Raw genomic sequence first — 21,946 nt, forward strand, 5'->3', positions numbered from 1 at the left:
CTACCCCAATCTATTCTGTTCCCCTCTAATCTGTTTTCTACACTGTAATCAGAGAGATCTTTTCAAAATGCAAACCTTATTATATCCCCCTACTACTTGGTATGCTTCAGTAGTTTTCCATTGCATTTAGGATAAGGACAAAGCTACATGTCTTATGTGGTGGTGTCTACATGTCTTACAAGGTCTTGCACAGTTTGGCCCCTGCCTCTCTATCCAGTCATGGCTTGAGCCATGTCCTTCTTGCCTTGCTCTTTATGTTCCAGCCATATTGACCTTATTTCAGTCCCTTATTCTTGCCATGCTCCTCCCACAATGAGGCCTTTGAACCTGCTGTTCCCTCTGCCTAGAATGTTTTTCCTTTTCCTTCACCTAAACTCCAATTTATCTTTCCTCAGGGAAGCCTTCCCTACCATAGACTCTCAAAGCTTCATAAACTTTCCTTCATAACACTTGCTGTAGTTGTCATTTTTATATACATAGGAGATTAATGTTTGTTTTTCCCAGTTACCTCCATAAATGCTGGTAATGTGTTCATTTTTGCTCACCATTATACAGCCAATGGTTGGTTGCTTACCACAGTGCTTGAAATTCAAGCATTGTTGCAAGAATTAATAATAGATGGTAGACATAACAGGGAACAACCCCAAATGTTCAGCAACCGAGAAGTGGTTACATAAATTGGGCATATTTAGTAGAATTTGTCATTAAAATCATGTTTTCATGATCATTATATAAGTATAATATAAAATAATACAGGAAAGTGCTATCAGTGTATTATGTGAGAAACATCAGTTTATGAAATAATAATTTATTAAAAATGCACCGAAATATAAAGGTTGCTTATCTCTAGGAGGTGTAGTTTGTATTTTTCAGCTTTTCTGCAGAGAATATATTTATTTTATAATTTGCAAAGAATATATATACAAAATTAAGGAAAAACTATCAGAAACATGAGAAAAAGCCTTGAGTTTGATATTGGGCTCCCAAATAAGTATCAACTAAAATATGTGATTGCATGATGAAAGTGTTTAATTTGATTATATAAATTCAGTTTAGGAACTGCAGAATTATTCTTATATTAAAGAAAGCCAATAATTTCTGGTTTTATTATACTTATTTATATGTAAACTGATTTAAATTTTAAATTTTTTTGCAGTGTAGCATATCTTTGACACAGCAAAATGAAATAGAGCAGAGGTCAGAAATTGACTTGTGTGTAAGAACTTAAGTGTATGATAATGGATGCTACCTTTCCTATTAGTAGGGAAGAAGATTCTTTAATACTGAGTGTTGGAATAGCTACTTAGTTATCTGGAAAAGTAAAAACTTGGCTTCCAGATGAGTCAGAAGATTTAAATGTAGAAACAAACAAAAAACATAAGATAATTATTTTAATCTAGGAATGGTGAAGAAGGCAATGGCATCCCACTCCAGTACTCTTGCCTGGAAAATCCCATGGGTGGAGGAGCCTGGTAGGCTGCAGTCCATGGGGTCTCGAAGAGTCGGACACGACTGAGCGACTTCACTTTCATTTTTCACTTTCATGCTTTGGAGAAGGAAATGGCAACCCACTCCAGTGTTCTTGCCTGGAGAATCCCAGGGACAGGGGAGCCTGGTGGGTTGCTGTCTTCTTGGGTCGCACAGAGTTGGACACGACTAAAGTGACTTAACAGTAGCAGGAATGGTGAAGGCCTTTCAAAGTATGATACAGAACTGAAGCCAGATTGCTGAGTTTTACAATGTAAAGTAAAATTCTATATAGAGACAAAAATTATAAACTTAAAATAGAAATAGACTGGTAAAGCTTACTTGTACACTTTTCACAAAAGATTAATTTCTTCTTAATATACAAAGAGCTCCTAGAAAATAATCCAATAGAAAAAGTGAACAAAGAGAATTCTTAGGAAAAGATGTGTGATTTTATTATAATGAAGATGTAAATTAAAACTACAAAATACCTTTTATCCCTAATTAGAAAAGATTGATTATACAGTATAACCTGAGGAGGATGAGAGGAAGGGGAAATGGGCATTCTCACATATTGCTGGTGGGAATATAAAATGTTCATTTTCTATGGAAAACAATTTGGAAGTCGTTTTCAGAATTTAAGATGCATATGTATTTTGGTAGTTTGTCTTCCTTTTTTGGAGGGAGGGGGGTTCTGCACAGCGCAGCTTGTGGGAACTTACCCTACCATGAATTGAACCCAGGCCCCTGGAAGTACAGAGGTCTAACCATTGGACTGCCAGGGAGTTTCTTCCCTTGTTTTTTTATTCTTTCTTTTCTTTTTCATGTACATTTTGATCTAGCAACTTCATTCAAGGATTTTATTTTTTTAAAGATTTTATGTATGTGTCAAATGAGCATGTAAGAATATTTGTGGCAGCATTGTTTGTCATTGCAAAAGGTTGGAAATAACCTAAGCGTGAATCAGTAGTTAAGTAAATTATGGTGTATCTCTTCAGTGGAATATTAGGCAAGTCCTTAAAGTGATGAGGCAGTACTATATGTACTGCTCTGGTGCCGTGTCTAAGATATGTTAAAAGGAAAAAAAGCAAGATGCAAGGCTTCATATGTGGTATGCTACCATTTGTGTGGCTTAAAAAAAAATATATATATATACACACACACATATATATAATATAAATTAAATATTTATATATAAATATATATTTATATATAAATATATATTGTATATATATGTACACATATATCTGAAAGGATACATGAGAATTTTGCAACAGTGGTTGCCTCCAGTGAGGGTAACTGGTGGCCTACAGGACAAATGTGGGAATCTAATTTTTTTTTAAGTATACTCTTCAGTAACTTTTGGAGGTTTGTTGCCATGTGCATGTGATACTTATTCAAAGTTAATTTTTTTAGATTATGTTGTGCTTGCAACAATTGGTAAGGAAGAACAAAAATATAAGGTCATAGTAGTTGTAAATATTTAGTTGTTAAATGATTACTGCAGTACTGTTTAATTTTAGGTTTTAGTAGAGGTCTTCTAATTCAGAGCTTCCGCTTGATGTTGTGTGGCTCTCTGGAGGTGGTAGACCCTAGTAGAGTGGAGTCTAAAGGCAGGCTGTGGGGCTCCTTAAGCAGATCGCATGAGCACAGCACAAGTGTGTTAGTCGCTCAGTTGTGTCTGACTCTCTGCGACCTCATAGACTGTAGCCCGCCAGGCTCCCTTTGGGATTCTGTTCATGGGATTCTCCAGGTGAGAATACTGAAGTGGGGTTGTCATTCCCTTCTCCAGGGGATCTTCCCAACCCAGAAATTGAACCTGGGTCTCCTGCATTGCAGGCAGATTCTTTACCATCTGAGCCACCAAGGAAGCCCCATGATGAGCACAACCAGCAGTTATTGCTCCATTTCGTATTTTAAATACGTTAAAGAAAGTGCTTTACCATTGATATTTGAAATCTGCTTCAGCCAACCAGAGACTGTAGCTGCCTCTTATGGAGAAGGGATCATGGAACTGTTACTGGAGTTTGTACTCTGGGTGCTTGAGAGAGCATCATCTGATGATGAAAGGATAGGGTGGCAGGATGTTGCTCTGGGGCCTAGGTCTTGCCTGTACTTTGCCTTTATTGGATCTTCTTAGCCATTTTCTGATGTGCCATTTAGCTTGCTGCAAGGTGACTGCCTAATAGCATATGTATGTTCTGCAAAAATTAAGCATCATTGTTATTTTGAAATGTTCCTAATGTGGAAAAGGTTGGATTTGCAATCCATTCATGTTGCTACAAGCTTTGTTTAATTTTCTTTCATAATTATATAAAGAAAACATAATTTTTTCTCATCAAGCACAATGTTGATGCCTCCAAAGACTTCTTATTGGCTATGGTGCTGAATGAATATTATTTACAATGTGAAAGGGGTTGGAAAACACTGTTCTGGTGAAATTCTTTCATTTTATTTAAAGGAAACTGATGTCTAGATAGAATAACTCAAGGATTTGTCCAGTGTCCTATATCCTATAATTGGTTGGTGTGGGCCTGGGTCTAAAAACTGGGGATTTTGACTCTCAGCTCTTACTACCTCACACTGTCTCCCCACATCTGAGAATTGGAAAGGCCTTGGTTATAATTGAAAGACAAACATACAGAAGTTTAGAGGAATTGTTAAAAAAAAAAAAAGCATGTACACAGTTTAGAAATCTCAGAGGGCCTACTGTGTTCAATAGTGTTTAGACTCTTCCCATAGAATAGGTTGTAGCTGGATTTGTTTTGTGATGATTGTAGCTCTCTCTTTTTAAAAAATAATGTCTATAACATATATGTCTATAGATTAGTCTATAACAAGAATTTAGGACAGATATAAACAAAAATTGATACTAGAATTGTATGTATATAGTTTTCCAAAGGGAAAGGCAATGGATCAGGAGACCTTTCAGAGTTCCTCTGGTACTGTACTTAAACATTTTCTGGTCTTTTGATTTGATTAGAATTTGTTCAATTAAAAATGAGTGGAAAATGAGTTTTTAAGTAGGTTGGGTTTAAGTAGGCTTCAGAGGATGTTGCCATTAGCCTTATATATTTCCGAGAAATACTTGGAAACTTACTAAGATATGGAACATGGGATGGTGTATGTCACTTTGGTACCTGACTGCCTTTTTAACACCACAGTGATACTGAATGAGAGAGGAAATAAATAATGGGAGTTGAGGTACAGTAAACTGTGGGTAAAATTGTGTTAACGTAGAGTTTCCAGATAAGGCAGGAGTAGGTGTCTTAGGCAATTTAAAGAAAAATTCTTCACTGTCTGGACATAAAGCAGGTGCATTTTGAAGCTAAAACAAATTATAAGTAAAACCCTCTTAATGACAGTCTGTGTAACCTTTTGGTGTGTGGTTGGGTGGGGTATTTTTTGTTTTTATTTTTTGTCATTTTTAAAGTTTTCCAGATGACCTGTGTTTTTTCCAGTTCTTGGTAGATTTTTAAGTATTTCGTTATTAAGTGAAAAATATTTTGTTGCTTAATTAGTATTGGCAAACTGGACTGTTTTCTGCAGCAGAAATTGAATATATGCCTAACAGTGTAAATTTGGAGAAAAAAGAGCAGTAATTGTCTTTGGAAAATTTAAGGGTTTTTTGGTCCAATTCTGTTTTCTTTTTAGATGGTAGCTGTGGGAAGTACCAAGATTTTGAGGTCAGTTTCCTTGGGGACAGTTATTTAATTTTCTTTGGGTTAAGAGAGCATTTACTATATAAATGATTCAAAGAATTTAAAAAAGCGTGTTACCTCAAAAATGCTTGTGTAATATATAACAGTTTAACAACAGTTTTCTATTTTTCTTCTATTTATTATAATTAACAAGGAAGTATAACAAGAATTAAAAGAACTATCTTATTTTGCATATATATTTATAGTTCAAAGTAAATTTATATATTAAATTAGCTATTGTTTGAGATGGTGAAATGAAAGACTCTGTAAGTAAGAATACATGTTGATATGTGAAAAAAATGTGAAGTTAAAACATGTTGGCATACTCCTAGTTTCTCAGAACAAGAAAATGACTAATCTAAATTTCATTTCAGAATAAAAACCAAGACAAGCCACATAAAAGCAACCTAAAAATTAATCTGTCATCATATTATTTGTTTTAAAACTATGGAATAAAATATCTGAGGAAGATTTCTCTCAAAATTGTTTTTCTCAATTTCAAGTAAGTAATTTATTTTGGTTGATATATTGGGGATGAGGGGAGGTGGGAGTGAACCTTGGCATTGAAGTTTATAAATCTACTCATCCTTAAAGTAACAACTCAAAGATTAACCACTTTAAAGCCTCTGTGACTCCTTTGCCCATTCCCAAAAGATCCTCTTTGGTTTCCCACAGTCCTAGCCTCCTTTCACATTGCTGATAAAGGACTGACTACACTGAGTGTTGTATTTGTCTGTAGGAATAGTCATTTGGCACTACCCTCGTGTTCCTCCTGCCCCACACCCCTATTCCAGGACCCTACTCCTGCTGAGAAACCCTGGACAAGTTATTTTATTTCTGTGAGCCTTAATTTCCTCCTCTGTAAAATGAGTTTTAATAATTTCTACCTCACTGGATGATTATGATTAAATACTAGTAACCAGCAGCTGTCTGGCATATATAGTAACATAACTATTACTTTCTTTATAACCCTTCTAAGTACTTCTTTCTTTTCTAACCCCTCTAAGTACTCTTGCCTGGAAAATCCCATGGATGGAGGAGCCTGGTGGGCTGCAGTCCATGGGGTCGCTAAGAGTCCGATACGACTGAGCGTCTTCCCTTTCACTTTTCACTTTCATGCATTGGAGAAGGAAATGGCAACCCACTCCAGTGTTCTTGCCTGGAGAATCCCAGGGGCGAGGGAGCCTGGTGGGCTGCCATCTATGGGGTCCCACAGAGTCGGACATGACTGAAGTGACTCAGCAGCAGCCCTTCTAAGTCTGGAATCTGCCACATTACTAGGTGTATACCAGGTGCTCTTTAAATTGAGTTGAGTTGGAATGAAAAATGGAATTTTTGTAGCATTTATTCATTCCTCACAATAGGACAGACTAAACTACCTGTACATTGTGGTATAAGGCTTTTTCCAGTTGGTCATTGACTCGCATGTCTAAAGTCTAGGTGATTACCAGTTTAAAACACTTGAAAAATTGTCTTTTTTTTTTAAGTACCCTACCCAGGCTTGATTTTTCTTTTTAAAATTGTTGATGTATCCATATATAGACAGAAAACTATCCAGGCCTGATCTTGCCCTGAGAAAGGGCAGTGTTAAGCCGTTGATCAAGGAGTAACTACAGTTTTCCAATATTGCAGTTTAAGTGAAGTGTATTTCTTATGAAAGAGCCTTATTTTCTAAAGTCTTCTTTTTTTGTTGTTTTAAATGGTAGTAGAATGAGTTGGAGGTGTCTGTGCCAGAGGCCATTGCAAAGGCGACAATAGGAACTATCCCTCCCTTTTTTTGCCTTTTCTGAATTTGTAACACACACGCAAATTGAAACCTTTGGTTTTTCAACCCATTTAGAATTGTGAAATGTGGACCAAATGAATTTGTTATTGTTTGGAGATTCCGTTTTCTTCATTTTTAAAAAAAAATATATATTCCCAGGTTTTGTTTGGCTTTTTAATAAGAGTGTCTTTTTTTTTTTAATGAAGTCTTTAGGAAAATTTTTCAAATTAATTTTGATGTATCACACTTTGGTTGATGATGCTTAGTGGTTATAAAATAGAAGCCAAGTTAGTCAAAAGACCTTAAGTTTACATCATTTTACTAACAGAGGTTATAGATCATTTATTGAGCCCTTACTGAGTGTCTTATTTTATTAAGACTTTATTATATAACACTTTATTATTATTATTTATTATATAACACTTTATTAAGTGTTTTAATTTTCACAACTCTGTAAACTAAGTACTTTTATCCCCATTTTACAGTTGAGGAAATGAGGCATGAAGAGGTTAACTAACTTTTGCCTGAAGTTATTCAGCTTATGTTTACTTCATAGCATGTGAGAACTAAAATGAGGGAATATGTACTAGGTCGTTAGCTGCATAAACAGAAGAAGCAGGGAAGCAAAATCTGAGATGTATGTCTCCTAATACTTCCAGAATCTGATAATAGCCATTATTAAGACATTGATCATGAATGTATTTTTATTCACTAATTTTTTTTTTGTATTAAATATACCCTGCAACTTTGTACTGACCCTGTTTTTCCTGAGCAATATTAATGTCTCCTTTCAAATTCATTTTCCCATTTGGACTGAATTATTTTGTTTTATGTATATGTGTTTATAAGGTGATAGTAGGGCTTTACTATAACATCAATCTGATATAAAAATATTTTTATAAGTTAATTAAATAGTATATGAATATGCTCTTGTGAAATTTAAAAAGCAGAAAACAGGTAAAGCAAAAATTTTCCTTGACCACCAATCCTATTCACCTCCCCACTGGTATCGATTTTTATATAACAAAACTCCCCCAAAATTTAGTGTATAAAACAATAGCCATTTGTTGGCCCATCATTCTAGCATGGGCTCAGTTCAGCAATTCTGCTCCTGCTTCTGTCTGGGCTTGCTTATGTGGCTGGGTCAGCCGAGTGGTCATCTGGAAGCTATTTGGCCTAGAATGGTGTCACTCATAGTCTGGATATTCGTGGTAGAGTGATGGAGATCCATGTGTTTCCAGCAGCTAGCCTTCAGATCATGTAGCCAGGATGGGAGTTGGTGTGGGAGGAGTTTCCTAACTGTGTGACTCACTAGGGGACCGTTACTGCTAAAGTACGCTATACCTCTGTGCTTGCTGACTCATTTTTCAGGAAACATTTGTCAGTGTACAGTGCTTTGTTCTTGAAAAAGTATAGTGTTTAAGCAATTAATTTACCAATTCAGATAAATTTAGTTAATTTCTTATTCTCACTTGTTTTACACCATTTTGATCATCCCTCAGCATCATTCTTGGTCCCATTCACCCAGAAAATTTAATTAAACACCCACTAAGTGCACAATAAGCTGTCATGAGGCGACCTCAGATGGAGCAGTACTGTTGTCAATACTGCTACTTTATCATCCAAGTTTCATAAACTTATCTACCTGTCTTTCATTTTGTGAACAATATTCTATAAAAGCAGATAACTACAATAGTTTTTTTTTTTTTTAATGACCAACAGCTCACACCAGGCTGAATATATCTTGTGTACTACATTTTTAAAAATGTCTTAGAAAGATAGTCCCAGTAAGAAAAACTATAATACAAACGTGGTTTCTGTGTTATAGTTTCCCACCAGCAATAATGAGACTTTTTCCATATTTTCACCAAGGTTATGGTCTCAGATATTTTGATCTTTATCAGTCTAATAGATAAAACATATGGATCTCAGTGTAGTTTTAATTTACATTCTTTTATTACAAGTGAGATTGAGTGTTCTTCTATATATTTGAGAACCATTTGTATTTCCTTTTCAGGGTACTACTCGTTTATCTTTTACCCACTTTTCTATTGTGAGTCTTGGTCTTTTGATTGTTGATTCCAAGGAGCTCTTCATACATTAGGAAAATTGGTCCCTATCTGTGAATTGAGTTACAAATATTTTTCCTAGTTTGTTCTTATGGTAAATACGTTTCATTTATTTTTTCATTTTATAAAAAAGTTTGTATCTTAAATGAGGCGTTCAGAACACATTTAGTTGAGTCTTGGTTTAAGTTTTAGGTATGGGAATGGAAGAAAACTTAGCTTTCAAAACTCTGACTTAAAATGAACAGTTTCAGAAGGATCCTATCTTCAGTACACTTCTTTCTCTTATAAGTTTGGTTCTATCATGACAACCGGTCCTTTTGACAGACCAGTCTAAGAAGTAGGATCATCCTTTGGAGGGTAATTTTTAGATGATTGAGTGTATAGCATAGGTGGAAAATACTTTGGTGTTATTACTTAGAATAAATTGTTAATAATGTTGCTTTGAGTCTTGTATAGTGTGTATGTTTTTGTGTGTGTAATGTGTGCAGTATATACACACATATATATAGTGGTAGTGTTTCAGGTAATGCTCTCATATAACCCTTTATCTCTTTAGCCAGCTTTTACCTAATCAACCGTATAGCTATATGAGGGTGGCTACATTAGGCCAGCACTTTTCCAGTGGGCCACAAAGAAGACAGACAAACAGACTGTGACCTTTTTTGAGAAAGCAAAATAATGCTGCTACCCATATCCTAATAATATCCTGGATTTTTAATAAGGTTATAAGGAGCTAGGAAGAGAATAGCAGAGCAGCATCTGACATTATGGAATACTTTGACTTTTTCCCTGGAGTTCTATATAGAAGTGAATTAGAAAACTGCAAGGCTGAAGAGATTAGCATGTTTTAAGTCATTTAATGTAGTTTTTAAAAGTTTTTAAAATTGGCAAACCTTCATAATAGTTTTACCCAGGAGCATCAAAAAAGCAAAAGCAATCAGGAATCCTTAAGTAATTTATAGTGGGAAATGGTAGAAAACCAGTTTTTGCCATGCTTTAGATACTTCTTAGTTTTTCAAAGTTGTTGAGGTATTCTTTAGGGTCTATAATATTTTCAATATCTTTATAAGTGTTTTGTTGCAAAGTTTTCTATTTATTTGATACCAAATTGTTGCCCTACTATTATTTCCTTGATTAATTCTTTTTTTTTAAATTCTAGTATTTCTGAGGTTAATGCACCTCACACTGTGTACATTTAACACAGCTATTTTTCTTCTCCTGAAAAGCTGGTACTAAACCGATGGTACATCTTATAACAGATGACTTCCTGAAGAAAATGTGACATTTCATAATTGGTTTTCATTCTCTACTTAATTTTAATCTAATAGGTCATGAAACTTTCCCACTTTATTTTGTTCTTTGTTTTTTCCTTGCATCTCTATTTTAACTTTTGTATATTTTGATGTTATTTGGCACATAAAGCTTTATAACTGATATGTCTTATATAACTACTTTTCAAACTAATTATGGTGAAGAATCTCTTTTTTTCTGATACTTATTTAAAATACATTAAAAGTAAGTACTAGAAAAATGAAATGAGAAAGAAAACCCAACAAGCAAAATACAAGCTCCCTTTTTTTTTTAATGATTGTTAAACAGGTATAGAATTCCCCTGTCAAACTACTATAAGAGTTTCTAGTTTGATACTTATCTTGTTGGAAACCTATAACAAATGGTTCATTCATAGACTGCATTTGAATAGCATTATAGATAATTTTTTAAAATCAGTTTAAACTCTCTGGTTTCTGTTTTTTGCAGCATAGACTCTGTTTTGTGTGTTTTATTAAAAAGCATGATGCAGTAAGCATTTTAAAAAGCATATATACAGAATTGTTGCTTTAATTACAAAATTTGGGAACAAATAAAAAATACTTTCTTTTATGTAATACAAGGAGTTTAGCTTATTTTATATTTTTGTACTCTCAGCTTCCCAATTTTTAAGACTATCTTATAAATGTTGAATGTTTTAAACTGTGTATCTTCTCTTTAAAAAATCTTTCAGTTCAGTTCAGTTGCTCAGTCGTGTCCGATTCTCTGCGACCCCATGAATCACAGCACACCAGGCCTCCCTGTCCACCAATTCCCGGAGTTCACTCAGACTCACATCCATCGAGTCAGTGATGCCATCCAGCCATCTCATCCTCTTTCGTCCCCTTCTCCTCCTGCCCCCAATCCCTCCCAGCATCAGAGTCTTTTCCAATGAGTCAACTCGTTGCATGAGGTGGAGTATTAAATTTAAACAGAGCAATTTAAACTGACCTCCATGTATTAACTTGGTGTGGAGCACCACACGACTGAGCAACTGAGCGCAGCACCACTGCTGATCTGTTTATCCCATACTACTTATACCCCTTCTTGAGCTCTAGGTTTGATTGATTGATTGATTGATTTTGATTGCCTTAAATACATTTTCAGGTACCATTTTTCATTACAGATGCATTTCTTTGGCAGTTTAATAAGATGCACTTAATGTTTGTATAAGCCCCAAGTTTATCAGTCTGTGAACAAGAGGCTGTTTATCTGGTCCTGTTGTTTGCAAGTTGACAGAGTATGGGAAGTCCAATTGATTGTCTTCACTTTTGCTTATAAACTGATGGAATTGCCCTCCCAGTTATTCAGAGCTAGTAGTTGAGCACAACCCACTTAGATGAAAACATTCATTTTGTGTGCCCCTGCTGGACTGAGATTTGTTTTACCCATTCTGACTGCACAGTCTCTGACATGTGGGAGCAGACTTACTCTGGGATAACTTGCCGTGCTTTCTGTCTGTCTTTCTTTACTCCAGAACATTATGTGAAAGTCTCCAGGTTATGAAAGCCCTTACAACTTCTGATGATTTTTATCAGTGATGGAAGCTCATTTAACATCCAGAATGAAGAGAGCTGTTCTCCAGTTTTGTTGATAGTGAGAGTTGTGTTTTTAGAGTAGATGAAGAAGGAGAGGTATTGAGTGAGAAAATATAACCTTGGTATTGAGTGAGAAAATACAGCCTAACACATCTTAGAAAGTTTTTAGTAGGGGACCAGTTTCTGTTTGAATGGATTTTGTTTCCAAAGGAGAGAATAAGGCAGCATATCTTAAATATTTTAGTGGAAAACTGGAAGAGTTATTTTGTATTCACTTGAATCTAAGATGTTTATCTCCCCCTCCCCATTTTTATAGCTCATTAGGGGATGTAGCTTACAATCAATGGTTAAAGAAAGAGTGTTAGTCGCTCAGTCATGTCCAACTTTTTGGGACCCCATGGACTGTAGCCCACCAGACTCCTCTGTCCATGGAATTCTCCAGGCAAGAATACTGGAGTGGGTTGTCATTTTCTTCTCCAGGGGATCTTCCTGACCGAGGGATCGAACCCAGGTCTCCTGCATTGCAGGCAGATTCTTTACCATCTGAGCTACCAGCTGTGCTGTGCTTAGTTGCTCAGTCCTGTCCTACTCTCTGGATCCCCTGGACTGTAGCCCGCCAGGCTGCTCTGTCCGTGGGGATTCTCCAGGCAAGAATACTGGAATGGTTTGCCTTGCACCCCTCCGGGGGGTCTTCCCAACCCAGGTTACTGAACCCAGGTTTCCCATATTCAGATTCTTTCATTTGGTAAAAAATCAAGGAAGCCACCAATCAGTGGTGTGGCATATTTAATTGGAAGAATGTTCTTTCTTAGTTGTATAAAAATTAATGGTGTCTTAAAATCTTTGGCATTTTAAGTGAAATATATTAATAGCTGTTTAGCTTAGTACCATTCTAAATTTAATCTCACTTAGTGTGAGTAAAGAATTAATAGCTTTTCTTTTTTTTTGGACTGTTTTGGTTTTGGGTTAACTCTCTAGCTTTATTCACCTGGAAATGATAGAAATAGAATGTCAGTTGTGTAACCGAGCACCATTGCTTTTAGTAAAAATGAATCATGGTTAGTAAAGTACATATATATGGACTGGGAGGACTGTGAATAAACTGTAAATATTAATAGCAGTGGGAGACAACTGCTTTGGGCTTCCCTGGGTATAACTCTTATAGTTGAGCAAGTTTATTCTGTGTCTGGGAATCTTTGTCTATAGATGAAGATGGTGATTACTAATCAGTATTTCCAAGCTAAGTTGAATACTGCACCAGCCTTTGTGATTTCATTCCTTTTACTTAACCTGCCACCTGGAAGGCCAAAGGGAAAACTCCCTGAATGGGTGTGAAAACTCCTGCTGAAGAGTAACTACCTGACACTGCCTTGCTGGCATGTTGTTTCATGTTTTATATCGGGCCAAGTATAACCGGTATCTAGAGTGGCCATGTACCTCTCAATGTTGAGGAGCATCAGGGGTGTTGTCCTTTATTTGGTGATTTTGTTTAACATTTTTTTGTTTTTAATATTTGCTAAGTGAATCTACATTTATTACTTATTCTTAATATGAATTTTAATTATAAATATATAATAAAAGAATATCTATAATATGTATAAATTAAGGAATATAAAAGAGACACATATAGAGAACAGACTTTTGGACTCTGGGAGAAGGTGAGGGTGGGATGATTTGAGAGAATAGCATTGAAAATGTATATTACCATATGTGAAATAGATGAGCAGTCCAAGTTCGATTCATGAAACAGGGCACTCAAAGCCGGTGCTCTGGGACAACCTAGAGGGATGGGATGGGATGGGAAGGGACATGGGGGGCGATTGGGATGGGGGACACATGTACACCTGTGGCTTATTCATGTCAGTGTATGGCAAAAGCCACCACAATATTGTAAAGTAATTAGCCTCCAATTAAAATAAGTAAATTAATTAAAAAATCTTTTTTCTACTCAGAATAAGAAATAGAACGTTACAAATATCTTTGAAGTCTCTGATTGCCTTCTCCTCTCCTATCTGTCTAATCATTTCCTTGTTTTTCTTTATAGTTTTACCTCATTTGTAAACATCTCTAAACAATATATTATTTGGCTTTTATCTTTCTCGAGTTATTTATGTGTATCTGTTCTTCTGTGACCCCCGCCAACCCAACATTATGTTATAAGGCGTTATCTGTGTTGTATTATACAGCTCTAATTCATTCATTTTTACTGCTGTATAGTATTGTATTATAGGAATATATCAGTTTTATTTATTCATTCTCTTATCTTTGGACATCTGAGTTGTTTCCTGGTTTTTTTGAATCCTCAGTTATTAGCAATGCCATTATGAAAACTGTTGTACATGCCTTCTAGTGCATTTGTATAAGAATTTAGCATGTCTTCAAGTGCATATGTATAAGAATTTATACTAAGGGTTGAATTGCTGTGGTAGAATGTGCACATTCTCTGTTTTATTAGGTAATGCCCAATTGTTTTCCAGAGTGGTTCTGTCAAACTGTTTGCCCACCAGCAGTTGATTAGAGTTTCTGATGTCCCTCATCTTCACCAGTGTTCACATTTGTCAAACTTCTCAAGTTTTAAATAAATTCTTACAGGTGTAAATGATCTCTTTCGTTGTGAGTTTGTATATTTTCTCTCAGTAGTAAGGTTGAATTTTTCCATATGTTTATCATCTGCTTGGTCTTTCAAATATTGAGAGGAGTGTTACAGTCTCCAACTTGTGGATTTGCCTGTTCCTCTTTCAGTTCTATCAGTTTTTGCTTCATGTATTTTGAAGTTTTTATTATGTCCTTGTATATTTAGAATTATTATATTTTCTTGGTGAAAGGACTTATTAATCCCTGGTAATGTTTCTTATTCTGTAAGTCTTCCTTGTCTGTTTATTAATATAGCCACTCCTGCTTTCTTTTGATTATTTTTTAAAATGGTATATATCATGTTAAGAATTGTGAAGTGCCTGAGATTTTGTCTTCTTGAAAGGTAACAACTTAATTTGCCATAAGTTTCATAAATGCTGGCTATCAACGGTAGATTTCTGACATTCCACTTTATTGACTACTGCTAAGTCACTTCAGTCGTGTCCGACTCTCTGCGACCCCATAGATGGCAGCCCACTAGCCTCCCCCGTCCCTGGGATTCTCCAGGCAAGAACACTGGAGTGGGTTGCCATTTCCTTCTCCAATGCATGAAAGTGAAAAGTGAAAGGGAAGTCGCTCAGTGGTATTTGACCCTCAGCGACCCCATGGACTGCAGTCCTCTGTCCATGGGATTTTCCAGGCAAGAGTACTGGAGTGGGGTGCCATTGCCTTCTCGGTATTGACTACTATTAAGGAGCAACTACAGGTGGAAGGTAGTTGCAGGTCAGTTACAACCTGTAGTAGATTCATAGACAGATACCATAACAGAGACCCGTGGAGAATTGTCTCCTAACATAGCTTTTCCCATCCTTTTACTTTCAACCTACTTAGGCTTTTATTTTTAAAATGGGTTTCTTACAGACGGTATATGTGTGCGTGCTAAGTTGCTTTGGTTGTTTCCGATTCTTTGTAACCCTATGGAGTGTAGCCCACCAGGCCCCTCTGTCTATAGGATTCTCTAGACAAGAATACTGGAGTGAGTTGCTATGCCCTCCTCCAGGGGATCTTTCCAACCCAGGGACTGAACTCATGTCTCTTATGTTTCCCGCATTGGCAAGCAGGTTCTTTACCTCTGGCGCTACCTGAGAAGTTAGACAGTATGCAGTTGGACTTAATTGTTTATCTAATCTAACAGTCTCTTTTAATTGATGTGTTTAGGTTTATTATATTTAATGTAATTAATAATATGATCGAACTAAAATCTACCACTCTGCCAGCTGTTTTCTGTTATTCTGTTTTTTTGTGTTTTTTCTCTTGTATTACCTGGATATTTTTTATTATTCCCATCTATTATAAATAGCTGCGTTCATCATGGTATGTTTGCGCTGGTCAATACTTTTTGACTTTTCTATCAGTTTAGTATTAAAAGCAGGCTGGGCTACCGTTTCAGCTGTCACGCTTCTTGATAGTGTCTTCTTTTTGTGTTCTAAGAAACACTGATTTTGATACCAGATGACATGTTATATAATTTTGATATTTATCTGCTATTATCTGCTTATTTATTTGTACCTCTTTTCGAAATTAATTTAGTGCTAGTCTTAGGGTTTGTAATATACATTTGTAACCAAGCAAGTCTTCCATTATATAATAGTATATAATTATACACACACACACACACACACACACACACACTATAAGAGGAGAAGGCAATGGCAACCCACTCCAGTACTCTTACCTGAAAAATCCCATGAATGGAGGAGCCTGGTAGGCTGTAGTCCATGGGGTTGCGAAGAGTCAAACACGACTGAGCGACTTCCTTTTTAATTTTCACTATCATGCATTGGGGAAGGAAATGGCAACCCATTCCAGTGTTCTTGTCTGGAGAATCCCAGGGACGGAGGAGCCTGGTGGGCTGCCATCTATGGGGTCGCACAGCGTCAGACACAACTGAAGTGACTTAGCAGCAGCAGCAACATACTATAAGAATTTTAAAACTATTTACTCCAGTTCTTCCTGCTTATCCTTTGTGGATTTGTTGTCATGCAGACATATGACACTTTTATACATGTTAGAGTTATGACCAACCTAGACAGCATATTAAAAAGCAGAGACATTACTTTGCTAACAAAGGTCTGTCTAGTCAAGGCTGTGGTTTTTCCAGTGGTCATGTATGGATGTGAGAGTTGGACTATAAAGAAAGCTGAGTGCCGAAGAATGGATGCTTTTGAACTGTGGTGTTGGAGAAGACTCTTGAGAGTCCCTTGGACTGCAGGAGATCCAACCAGTCCATCCTAAAGGAGATCAGTCCTGAGTGTTCATTGGAAGGATTGATGTTGAAGCTGAAACTCCAATACTTTGGCTACCTGATGCGAAGAACTGTCTCATTGGAAAAAACCCTGATGCTGGGCAAGATTGAAGGCAGGAGGAGAAGGGAACAACAGAGGATGAGATGGTTGGATGGCATCACCGACTCAATGGACATGAATTTGAGTAAACTCCAGGAGTTGGTGATGGACAGGAAGGCCTGGTGTGCAGCAGTCCATGGGGTTGCAAAGAGTGAGACACGACTGAGCGACTGAACTGAACTGAATGCATGTTATCAGAACTTAGTACACATATTTTTGTTTCAGACAGTTATCTTTTAGAGAAATTACAAATAAGAAATAAATGAGGTTTTATATTTACTTTCATTTGTCATTTCTAGTGTTGTTGATTTCTTTGTGTGGTTTAAATCTTTTGTCTGCTGTCATATTCCATCTGCCTGAAAAACTTCCTGTATAATTTACTATAGGGCAAATCTAGTGGTAATGAATTACTCAGTTTTTTTATTTTCTGAAAGAGAAAATATTTTTCTCTTTTATTTTCCTTCATTTTAATAAAACATGTTTTGCTGAGTATGAAATTGTAGGTTGCCTTTTTTTCTTTTAGTACTTAAAGGATGTCAGTCTCCGGAATTCCCTGGTGCTCAAGTGGGTAGGATTTGTTGCTTTCACTGCCAGGGCCTAGGTTTGATCCCTGGTTGGGGAACTAAGATCCCACAAGCTGCATGGTGCAGCCAAAAAAAAAAAGATGTCATTCTATTGTTAATTCTTTGATTCTCTGTGTATTAAATGTTCTTTTTTTTGGTCTGTCTTTTTAAGATTTTCTCTGACTTTGAATATAATGTGTCTTTACTTTTGAAAATGCTGTGTCTCTTTGGTTTTCTTTGAGCTTCTTGATTCTGTGGTTTGTATCTTTTAGTTTGGAAAATTCTCAGTCATTATCTTCTTTTCTTTTTTGACCTGTTCTCTCTCTCTCTCTCCTGTTTGTGTGATTTCAATTATATGTATGTTAGATCATAAAATACTGTCTCATAGCTCTTGTATGATTTGTTCTGGGCTTTTTCTGTTTTTTCCTATACTTGCATCACCTCCCCATATGATGAGATTTATCTTTAGAGAAATTTCTTTAATGATAATAGTTGCTGTTGCTATTCCTTAAGTATATGTCAATAAGTGAAGTTGTGGTATAGAGGTATATGCTTTTTAGCACGTACTGAGATCTTTTAGATTATTAGTAAAGGATAAATTTGTAATGATTTTTACCCCAATTTAAACTAGTCTGATTAGATTCTTGGATATGGCCCAAAATTATTTAATTGTGAAGATAGAATATAGTATAATCAGTAACTTATGAAGTAAGATATGTTTTAGTTTTTATGTCACAGTATATTCTGATTTTTCTGTGTTAATTACTTGAAGTTCATTGGATTTTCATTCTGAATTATGTTGCAGTTATAACTTTACATACTTAATTTGGAATAACAAAATAGTATTAACACATTACCAGGTAGCTAGACCCAGATGTTTATTTTACTCTCTTGGAGAGTGGAGTTACATACACATGAGGTACAGTATAAGTAAAACTCTAACATTATTTTGCTTTGTTTTTGTAATTTGTTGTTTGAGAAAGTGGTTTGGAAGTATAAATAGGATGCCTTTTAAAGGAGACTTTTTTTTAAGATCATTAAAAATCAATAAACCTATTACTATAAATAAAATGAACTTAAAGCTTCTTGAAGGTGAAAGAGGAGAGTGAAAAAGCGGGCTTAAAACTCAACATTCAAAAAACTAAGATCATGGCATCCAGTCCAGTCCCTTCATGGCATATAGATAGGGAACCAATGGAAACAATGAAAGACCTTTATTTTCTTGGGCTCCAAAATCACTGTGGACAGAGACTGCAGCTGTGAAATTAAAAGATACCTGCTTCTTGGAAGAAAAGCTATGACAAACCTAGACAGCATATTAAAAAGCAGAGACATTAATTTGCTGATAAAAGTTCATCTAGTCAAAACTGGTTTTTCCAGTAGTCATGTATGGATGTGAGAGTTGGACCATGAAGAAGACTGAGAGCCAAAGAATTGATGCTTTTGAACTGTGGTGTTGGAGAAGACTCTTGAGAGTCCCTTGGACTGCAAGGAGATCCAACCAGTCCATCCTAAAGGAAATCAACCCTGAATATTCATTGGAAGAACTCATGCTATAGCTCCAATACTTTGGCCACCTGATGAAAAGAGCTGACGCATTGAAAAAGACCCTGTTGCTGGGAAAGACTGAAGGCAGGAGGAGAAGGGGACAACAGAGGATGAGATGGTTGGATGGCATCACCAGCTCAATGGACATGAGTTTGACCAAACTCCAGGAGATAGTGAAGGACGGGTAAGCCTGGTGTGCTGCAGTCCATGGGGTTGCAAAGAGTCAGACATGACTGACTGACAGAACAACAACAAAACCCAAAAAAACTTGGATATTTTTCAGAGTAAAAGTTTTTTGAGTGGATACAGATGCTTTAAATCATCAAAAGTGATAAATTAGACTTACCTAGTTTTTTTTTTTTAAATAAGGAAGATGAATGAAAAGGAATGTTACCTCAGAGGAAAGCAAGATATGCTTCTCAGTTTTTCATCAATTGAGGTATGTCAGATTTAAACCCAGAGAAAGTCTTTGGATATGTCTGCTTCAAGTGTCTAAAAGTTTAATCATAATAAAACCTTGCATTTGTCATCTGAAGCTTAATAGTGTGGAATGGGTATTAGTATCTTTTAAAAAAAACTTTTTTGGGGAAATAAACTGGTTTATTTTAAACACTTTTATGTGATCTCAGCTTTACCTAATAAGATTTCTTTTCATTGATAAATTTTAACTTGTCACAGAGAGTAGAAGTGTTTTGTTTGACCCAGGTTCCAATAGTTGGCAGATTTTGAAATGCGGACATCTCAAGTTTATATTGGAGAATAGCCACATAAAATGACAAGGAGTCAAATGCGTAAAGCATTTGCTTTTTGTGGCAAAATGCCCCAGTAGATACAGATTCTTTAAAAATTGAAGTAAACTTAATCATGGGGAGTTTCTTGCTTAGTATGTTAATTTCCCACTATAGCCCCACCAGATATTCAATAACAGAGAGTCAAGCTTTTGCTGACAGCTGTGATTCTTTCTGGCTCTGCTTTTGCAGTTGTAAAACTGGAACATGGAATTGTTTTTCCTGTGATAAAAAAGAATACTCTAAATCACTTAAATGCAATTGGAAACCTGATCCTACACATCATATATGTGTACACACACACAGCGAGAAAAGTGAAAATGCATGGTGTTTTTTTAATTCTAATTTTTTCTCAATAATTATTCTTTTATACTCCTACACTATAGGAGTTTAATAAATATTTATTTTAAGAAAGAATTACTTCTCTGCATATTATGTTAATCAGATGACAAACCCTTTTTTTTATTTTTATTTTATTTTTAAACTTTACATAATTGTATTAGTTTTGCCAAATATCAAAATGAATCTGCCATGACAAACCCTTACATGTAGATTATGGACTTTCAAATCCATTCTCTGTTCATTTCTATTGTTACTGCTTTGATTGAGATCTATCTCATTATTTTTGCTTGGACCATCATAATAGCCTCTCACCTTGCCTTTAATTTAACCTCTTTTCACATTCAGCCCTTATAATGTAACCAAAGTGATATTTCTTAAATCCAGATACCATTCAAATGTTGACACTGACAGTGGTACAGGAAAATAGGTGAAAAATTGCTAATAACCTAAATATTTAAAAATAAGGGATAGTTACACCTAAATGTTACCTATGGTCTGCTATGCAGTCATCAAAAATTTTTACTAAGAAAGAATAGAAGGGAGAAATATCCACTTTTATAACTAAAGTGAAGAAAATAGGCTTCAAAGTAGTTTGTATAGTATGATCCTTCTACTTAAGAATGTATATTAACATAATATTAAGTGAGAAAAACAAATACACCAGAATGTGAACTCTTTATTTTTCTCCAGCTGGTAGAATTGAGTAATGTTTTTCTTTGTGTTTTTTTATGTCTTTTGAATAAAAGCACTTTTTTAATTAGGGAGGGAAATTAATAAACCCAAACAGATAAACTGTTCATATTATTCTGCTGTTTGAAGTCATCATTAACTTCCCATATTCTACAGAGATATTTCCCCAAAAGTAGTCCATGGATATATAACTGCTTTATAATCACCAGGTGTACTCATTGAAAATAAATTACTGGGGTCCAACCCCCAGGCATATGAAATTAAAACCTTTGGGGTTATCCTGGGAATGTGTACTTCTAGTAAGAGCCATCTCTGATTTTTATTCTTTCTGAAGTTCTCAAGTTGGCCTGCAGTATAAAGTAAAACTCTGGATGATATAGAACTTTCCCATATCTGACCCCTGAGTGCCTTTCCAGCCTCACCTTCCTCCCCAAGCACTTGGCTCTTCAGTTTGAGCTGCTTGACCTTGTTTAGATGTGTATTTCATGGCTCTGCATTAGCTCTTACCTTAAGGAAATCAGGAACTCTGGTGGTTCTGAGTGTGGAGTGCCTGGCATAATTTTCTCTCTCTTGGACTGTTTGATGACTGGAATGACCATGTCCATTCTGTGAGTTTATCATATTTTACAACTGTCCTAAAATACCACCTCCCTTGGGAAGCTCTCCTAACTTCAGTCTCCCCAGAGTTGATTGCCCCTCTGTGCCATCATTGCACTTTGTATCTCTCTTAGAGCTGTTACCGTGTTGACATGTGTGACTTCCCAGTTCAGAGCCTACGTTTCATGAGGGTACAACAGTATGCTGTCAGTCTTTGTATCCTTAATGCTGTTGCCTAGACATCCAATAAAAATTAGTAGAAAAAACTCATCATGGAAGGATAAATCTTGTGCAATTCAATGTGTAAGAGGTATCTAGAATAGTCAAATTCATAGAGAAAGAATGTAGCAGTAGATTAGTGGTTACCAGGGACTGGGGGAAAATGGGAAATAGGAATTTGTTGTCTAATGGGTACAACAGTTTCAGTTTGGGATGATGGGAAGAAGTTTCTGGAGATGCATGGTGGGAATGGTTACACAACAGTGTGAATATACTTCGTATTATTGATTCTGTACACTCAGAAAAGATTAAAGTGGCAAATTTTGTGTATATTGTGGCACCAAAGGAAACGACAAGGAACCAAAAGCCCAA

At 35.9% G+C, this 21,946-nt stretch overlaps 1 protein-coding gene across 10 annotated transcripts in view; it reads left to right on the top strand.

The window, feature by feature from the left end:
* Positions 1–21,946, top strand: part of REV3L (REV3 like, DNA directed polymerase zeta catalytic subunit) — a 176,030-nt gene that overhangs the window by 5,043 nt on the left and 149,041 nt on the right. For 2 of the 10 annotated variants that reach the window (XM_055535171.1, XM_055535170.1), the window contains exon 2: positions 5,543–5,670. The exons of the other annotated variants lie outside the window; for them this stretch is intronic. The gene's annotated coding sequence lies outside the window, so the exon portion shown is untranslated. The remainder of the gene's footprint in view (positions 1–5,542; positions 5,671–21,946) is intronic. 10 annotated transcript variants of the gene reach the window in all.

Source organism: Bubalus kerabau, chromosome 9, assembly GCF_029407905.1.
Source record: "Bubalus kerabau isolate K-KA32 ecotype Philippines breed swamp buffalo chromosome 9, PCC_UOA_SB_1v2, whole genome shotgun sequence".
Lineage (NCBI taxonomy): Eukaryota > Metazoa > Chordata > Mammalia > Artiodactyla > Bovidae > Bubalus > Bubalus kerabau.